An 8,582-nucleotide genomic window follows, 5' to 3' on the forward strand; every position below is an offset into this window, starting at 1 on the left:
ATAAGACACATGCAGGTTTCCTCACGATGTTTTCTTTCACCGACGAGCACGAGATGAATTATAAACACAAATTAAGCACGTATATATAGTGATGCTTGCCTGGGTTTGAATCCGAAATCATCGGTTAAGATGCACGCGTCTAACCACTGGGCCATATCGGCTCATTGTACAAAATTAATAAGTTATAGTAAAGTCGGCGAACCGAACATTTTTTTTTAATTTAAAAGTAAAGTTGCGGTCACTTTTAGTTATTTAATAAGGCTTTACGTATTTTATTTTCCTTAAGTTTATCCTTATACCGTTATATAACGTAATAAATGAGCGTAAATTTTAATTAATTCGATTGATAAATGTTAGACGGAAAAGCCATCTGGTGATGACGCCGTGTTGATCGCTTTTGGCAACAACAGCCAATCTGATGGGTGATCAGGTAACGCAGAACATTTTATTGTGCATGTGTGTGTGTGTGTGTGTGAAAATACAGGTGCACTCTGTATTGCACTTTTTCTCTTAATCCGATCGATCGTCCAATCTGACACTTCCAGAGATTACAGATATATGACCAGCGGCTTATTAAAAATTTCAAGCAAGCAAGTAGATAAAGTAAGTATATAGCAATTTAAAATTAGAATTTTATTTATATTGAGTCTATTTTTTTCATTATTTACCAATATAATATCCAGGAGCTCATAGCTTACCATGCCGTCTTATATTTTATCTTATTACTGAAGATCTTCGCTCAACTTCGAGCTAGTCGTCTCCAAGACGTGGGCCACGCTGACTGTGCAATCATTTTTTTTTTCATACATTATTGTTAAGACATTTTTTTGCGTCTATATTAACATAGAATTAATAACATTAAATGCTTAAATATATACAAATATGAACTAAAACTAGTTAATGTATAAATCTTGACCAAGTGGAATGGTGGCAAGAATGCTAGCAGCATTTCCCGTTGAATCTATTAATTATATCGCGTCTATTAATAACGTATCAACTCAATTATATGATCGGAAAACAATTAGCAAATGCTTTTTTATTTATTTATTATTAAAAATGGAAAATCGTATTTTCTACTTTACAATTACTAAGGGATGTTTTGCGCCGAATCCAAAGAAGCGGGAAAAGGGCAAATGGTGTTAAATGGAAAACTAGACTGGAAAATCACTAAGATTGAATTGAATAGTTCTCATTCATTTGATTTCCTTATATTTTATATTGATACGTGTTTGTATAGAGTGCAATGCACTTGAGGAAGTTTTATATACGATTGTTTTACGTTGATTCAAAGGCAGATTAAAAACAAAGGTCTAACAAATATTACACTGTAGAGTGTTTATGTAATTTCAAAAATTAATAATTATTTATCCATTATTAAATTGTCTCGCTCTGAAATTGTATTTTTTTTTTATAAAATTTATATTTTAGAATGAAAAGTCTGGTCAAATTAAGGCATGACTTCTTCAGGCAACATCTGGGTCAATATACCCAAGCCAGTTTTAGTCCAGGTATAGGGGGTGTAGGGCGTGTAAAATGCCCGGTTTTACACTTTAGAGGGACATCGTCGTTGCCAATGATGACAAGTCTTGGTCGTTGAAGTTCTTCTTAAAAATCTTTTTCGAGATGGAGATGAGATCGCAAGAACTTGTGAGCGCTTATTCTGCTCTACGACGAGGCTGACTGAAAAATAAAGAATGAAATAAAATTATACAATTTATCTTAATGTATTCATATCACTGAATAAATAATAGTAATGCTTATTTTCAAAGTATATTGTTTACTTAAATTGCTAAGAATTTTATAAGTACAGTAATAGCTGTCATCGATTCTAAAATCAGTACCGAGCAGACTTGACAAGAGTAAAGAGTTTTCTTAAAAAAACAAATACTATTTAAAATGAAATTTATTGATGTAATTATTTTTTTAAGCTTATGGGCCACCTGATGGTAAGTGTTCACCACCGCCCATTGACAATAGCACTGTAAGAAACATTAACTATTTAATCGCCAATGCGTTACCAATCATGGGAACTAAGATGTTATGTCCCTTGCCTCCTATGCCTGCTTGTGCGTATAGTTACACTGGCTCTCTCACCCTTCAAACCGGAACACAATAAATACTGAGTACTGTTGTTTGGTGCTAGAAAATCTGATGAGTGGGTGGTACCTACCAAAACGGGCTTGCACAAATCCCTACCACCAAGTACATTATAAAAATCAATGTATACTTACTTATTTTAAATTCTATGCAGTCAATTATCAATTCCAAGTCCTTAATACTAGAAGGATAATAAAAAACGATTATCAATTTAATTATTTATTGCAAATATAAGATTTTATCTAATATTCAATAAGATTTATCTTATAAACCCTTTTGCCTAATTGGTCACTTTACTCACGATACAAGTTTTAAATTCCTTATTTCAAAACGTTCAAATTGCTTTTATTTAATTATACAATGTATTATTCAACATGTAATTGGTGTATTTCTGATCAATTTCTGACCCGTTGACCTTTCAACTTTGGACAGGGAGACCTGAAGAGGAAAAAGACCCCGAGCATGAGCTGAAGAAAACTTGGTTGATCATGGTTATTTCATATAGACAACGCAACCGGTTCGTAGGTAGGCAACACAGATATTTTCAGTAGGCAAAAAACCTACACAGCCCGGTCTTACCATTTCTTCAGGCATTTGGAAGCTAACTTTGGATTTGAACTCAGTACCTTGGGATTAGTAGTTTTATATTATCTAGACCAACGGATTAGAAACGATAATTAATTAATTTTTAAACGAGACCACACCACAATAGTCTGTTTATATTTTAGTTACATAAATAAGTTAAACAATAAATCATACAGACAAAAAGCCGTTAGTGCCATATTATTGATTATTTTTTTCCTTAATGTATATAATTTATGGCAAGCAATAGTTAACAAAAAGAAAATCAAGTTTAACATCCTATTCATAGATGATTTACTTCTTTTTTAATTTGACAGTTCACATACTTAGTGTCAACAATATGTCGGAACCGAGAATTTTTAATCTGTGGCATATCGATCAATATACAAAAACGATATAATCAAATACACATAAATATACAAAGTAACGCAATCACAGCTTGCACTTACATCAGTTTTAAATTTCCGATCAATACATTTAATCTTATTTGAAATCACAAGTGACAATAAAGAATTTAATAACTCCTATCTACTTACTAATCTAAAGGCGGCACTACACTGGGCTAAGCGTGTTTGCGATACGCTTTGTGTAACCAAATACATTATACATATTATTGCAAATAATAATAACATGTGATCCGCAAATGTCGATATATTTGGTCAATTACAAAAGAATAACGACAAGAAAGTTACAACGTTTCAACCAAGCTTGGATGGTTGGCACAAATATTGGCCTCAAATTTGACTCTTGGCGTGAAACTGAAAACCAACAAGTTGAATACACGTATATTCAATGCGTTATTTGTCATATTTGAGCAAATGTAGTAAATATAATGTATTGGCTCAACACGTTGTCGTATTCGAACGCAAACACGCTACGCCATATCCATGCCGCCATACGTCACACGATAAACATATCAAATTGTCTTTAAACAAAATGAACACTGAACGCACTCCTAATTACATTTTTTGATTTTTGAAGTTCGTTTCTTTGGATTGTCATATGGGACGGACGGGCATAATGGAGACGGCGGGCATAAAGAATACCTAGTCTAGTACACGACATGACAGCTAGAAAGAGACAAACATATGTCTATTTGATTCGTCGCACACAAGCGGCTACCGCGAAGAGTGCCGCCGATAGCGCAAATAGGTAAACAAGTTTTAACGTGCACGGAAAGGATTTTCGTTTAAAAATTACCATAAAATCGCAGTAAGTATCATAAGTTTGTTTTAATGTATTCAGTACTATCCGTATTTCAATATTTTTAATAAAGTTTGATGTAATTAGACGTGCAAAGAAGCATATTTGTCTTGCTTTTTCAGGAACCGTATTTTTTAAATGTTGAGGTTATATTGAAAACTCCCGAGCGGGCAAAACGAAACCGGGCAAAAAGAATAGTATCCGTTTTGCCCTCCTTATTCATTGTTTGCTGATTATTACGGTATGTGTTAAAACATTGCATCAATAAATAATCATCTGTTGCAGATGGTGTATACGTATAAGCGTAAGACTGATCGGGCCAATTGGTCTCAAGAAAACTTAGCTAAAGCAATGGAAGAAGCTAAGAAAACGTCAAAATTACGAGCAAGTAAGATGTATGGTATTCCCTATGCAACCTTACACCGCCACATTGAGAGTGGTTCTTCAAAAAAGAAATTAGGCCGCTTTGAGTCTGTTTTTACGCCAGAGGAAGAAAAGAAGTTGTTGTTGTATGTCCAAAAAATGGACTCTCTGTTTTATGGCCTCACGCGAACCGAATTCCTGCAAATAGTTGGAGAATTTGCTAGAAAGAAAGGCAAAGCTCGTGTTTTTTCCGGAAACATAGCTGGGAAAGGATGGTTTAAAAACTTCAATCTACGCCATCCAACATTGACACTAAGATCGCCGGAGCCAACATCTATAGCTCGAGTCAAAGGATTCAACCGAGAAGCTGTTAATAGATTTTATCTATTGTTGGAAGAAGTTGTAGTAAAACATAATATTGAACCGGATATGATCTTTAATATGGACGAGACAGGAGTAAGGACGTCATCAACCAAACCACCTAAAGTATTATCAACCTATGGAAAAAAACAGTTGGAATTATTTCAAGCAATGAAAAAGGAGTTTTGACAACCGTAGTGTGCTGCTGTAGTGCATCTGGAAGATTTATCCCGCCGTTTTTCATTTTTAAGAGAAAGAGACTCAATCCAAGGCTCTTAGACGGTGCTCCTCCTGGTGCGGAAGCTACGACCACAGACAGTGGATGGATTAATTCTCAGAAATTTTTAGACTGGTTACAAATATTTGTACAAAAAGTGCGTCCCACTACAGAACATAAAGCGCTGTTAATATTAGATAATCACCAATCACACAAGAGTTATGAAGCACTTGATTTTGCAACGAAAAACAATATCATATTTTTGTCAATTCCACCCCACACGTCACACAAACTACAACCATTGGACATTGCAGTCTACGGTCCAATAAAAAAATACTTTGAGATCGAAGTTAATACTTTCCAGAAACAACATCCAGGCAGAACTATCGATCAGTATGACATTGCGAAACTTTTTACGGGAGCGTATTTGAAAGGAGCTGTACCAGCAAATGCAATCAGTGGATTCCGTGCAAGCGGGATATATCCATTCAATAGTCAGATTATTGGGGATGAACATTTTGCGCCGTCTGAGGTTTATCAAGGAAATGCTGCGAACATCATATCAGAAACAAACATCACTAGCCCTAGAAGAGAAGATCAGCAAAATACTACAACAAGTGAGTCAATTACATCATTTTCAGCCAATCGCTGTGCATCACCGGACACAGTCTCCTCCCAAAGCCTTGACCCCAACACTTCTCACCCAGATATCACAAATACAGCGAATAATGAAAATTCACGGAACTTCCAAACACCAAGCACACCAGATTCGAATATTCTACAAGAAATCAGACCAATTCCTGTCGAAATAAAAAAAAGAAATATGTCGGGGAGAAAGCAACAAAAATCTGAAATTCTAACCAGTACACCAATAAAGATGGCACAAAAAGAAAAGCGTGATGCAATAATAGCGAAAAAAAAAGTTTCGTTCGACACCCCTGGTCCATCAAATGTTAAAATGAGGAAGGTACGTGCCAAGAAAGGCCCATCCAAAAATAAAGAAAATAAAGAACAAGCCTTCTTTTGCACTGTCTGCAAAGAACAGTACCAACATCCCCCAATCGAAGATTGGATACAGTGTGATGTTTGCCGAGAGTGGACCCATGAAGCTTGTTCTTCATATTCCGGCCGAGGATCATATTTCTGTGATGATTGTTTTGATTAGTTTTCATTATTTGTTCTGCCCGATCCATGTATTCATTTTGCCCGACCGGTGTATTCATTTTACCCGCCATGGGTGGGCAAAACGGATAATCACCCAAGTTTTAAAAAAATGTTTTTAAATTGAAGAAGATTTTAATTTTTGTTATTTTTTAGGTTTATTATGATTCTTTTGTTACCAAAGATTGTAATCAACAAAGTCAATTATAAGCATGATTATGATATATATTTTTTATTTATTTTTAAAATTAACATATCCTTCTTGCCCGTCCGTCCCCTACGTGTCGTTTACAAGAAATAGCTGTTTAAAGTCGGACCGATGAAAGAAGACGTTTTCGTGGTTATTTCAAATAGGGTTGCTGAGGATTCCTCTTCCGCTTCCTCATAATGCGAAAGTTCCTCAATATTTTGGGTTCCTCAACCGATACCGCTTCCTCATAAATAAAAATTACAAATCCTCTTCCGCTATCGCTTCCTCAAAATTTAAGAGCTATTTATGAGGAATCTGGAGCTGTAGTAGACACATCCTGCCCCCCAGCCACCGCTTCCCCGTTTACCAATAGAAGAGAGGTCTGTGGTACTAAAGCTACTATTAAATAACGACATTAAAGAAAAACTAATTAATATGTATAAACACAGTCTTTTATGGTGAAAAATTGATCCGAAATATTTGGGAGCTTTAAGGAGCTGTACGGCAATACTTATCTTCTCCTCTATCAAGTATACCCAGGGAACGACGTTTTAGCAATACTGGATATGATGAGCTAAGAAGCCGGTTGTCAGGGGTCCAAATTATTTTTTATAAAAAATAACCTCGCTATAATTAATTTTGATTATTTATTAGTATTCAATTCCTTTATTTTAATTAATAAAATATTTGACTTAAGTAATTAATAAAGATATAAAGACTGCATTCTTATTATATACTTAATATATATCATTTGAATTCCTAAAATAAATTGTACTATTCACTCATCTTTTTTGTGTGCTTGTGTTGTGTATGTTATTGAACTCATTCATAACTGCTGGACCGATTTTGATGATTCTTTATTGTGTGTTTTGAGAATAGTTTAATTTTTTTTTTAGTGTATGTATGTTATGTACAGACAGAATAAGGGCTTTTCGGTTTGGTCCGCTAGTATTTATAATTTCCTATCTTCCTAATCCGCTTTCTCTACCACTTCCTCATCCGCTTCCTCATCCGCATCCTCTTTCTCGAAAAATATCCTCATCCTCATCCGCATCCTCTAAATTTGCGTTCGACAAATCCTCTTCCTCCTCCTCTTCCTCATAATCACTTCCTCAACAACCCTAATTTCAAACTATCTAACCGTCTAGATTTATCATAGAATCTATTTACAACGTTTATATTGATGAGAAAATATACAAAGAAAACAAAAATTTGAAATTTTGGGTCCGTGTCGTTGGCGTTTTCAGAATAACTCGTAAAAAGCAGAAACGATTTAGCAATGCAAAGTAACAAATAGATTAGTACGACACGACTTAGATGTAGCATCGGCAATTCGTAAAACCGATCACATCCGAATTAAGTACGCTATCCCAAATTATCCACATTTATTTATTATGTGAATATGATCTTTACACGAACGTAATAACTTGTAATACCATATGACCTAATATATTCGTCAATTTGACACGACGAGTTACGGCGTCTCTCATCGGTCGGACATTAGAACATGGATCGTGGAAAAGCCTATGGCCTACCTCATTATCGATTGAACCCATAAAAGTATACCGACATACTTCCGAAGTTGAAAGAATTAAACTAGATGAAAACCTTAGAGGAAACGACCCAATCTTTGATCGAAAACCAACTTTGTACGATTGTTGCCTTTGTCTTGTAAGACTTCCTGCCAAATGTTAATTGAAAATGTATTGATTTATTTCTTATAGAAAGATACTCTGAGCAATCATAATTTTTTTGCTAGAGATCTTAATATTACTTCGTTTAATGGTACTTTTCCACTAGAATGTTTGCAACAATTCATAAAGTCACCAACAATACATATTGTATATTTTGTCTCTCTCGGGTTTTGTATATGGCATTTGTCAAACCCTGCTATTATTTTACGTTTACATTTAGTATCATTTGGAAGTGCGACAACGCAGTGTTTACGACAATTACTTATTATAATGACTGTATTTTGACATTTGCGTCATATCAATGACAATCATTGTAAATTGACGAATGCCATTATATCACCGAAATATTTAAAATTGCCAAATTATATACCGACTTGCCAGTCAATGAGATTCAGTTAAAAAAACAGTAATATCAATGAAACACGTACAACTCTACTCTTAGTAAGTAACTAACTCACCTAACCCTATTCCATACTTATATTTATGGTGTTGTAAAAAGTGCCTGAAGTTAGAAAAATATTAAGTGTGTCAGATAAAAGTGTTGGTTTTAAAAAGTTATTCATTTTAGTCAGAAAAATATATTATAGAATATCGAAGATCCGAAATACTAGCTCAGCTAATTTAATTACGCTATGACTATATTTGGCCTAATTTCTTTTTTTTTTATTCGAGTAATTTATATTATAAGACGAAAGCTTTAAAGTTACTGGATATT

Source organism: Vanessa cardui, chromosome 3 (assembly GCF_905220365.1).
Source record: "Vanessa cardui chromosome 3, ilVanCard2.1, whole genome shotgun sequence".
In the NCBI taxonomy this organism is placed as follows: Eukaryota; Metazoa; Arthropoda; class Insecta; order Lepidoptera; family Nymphalidae; genus Vanessa; species Vanessa cardui.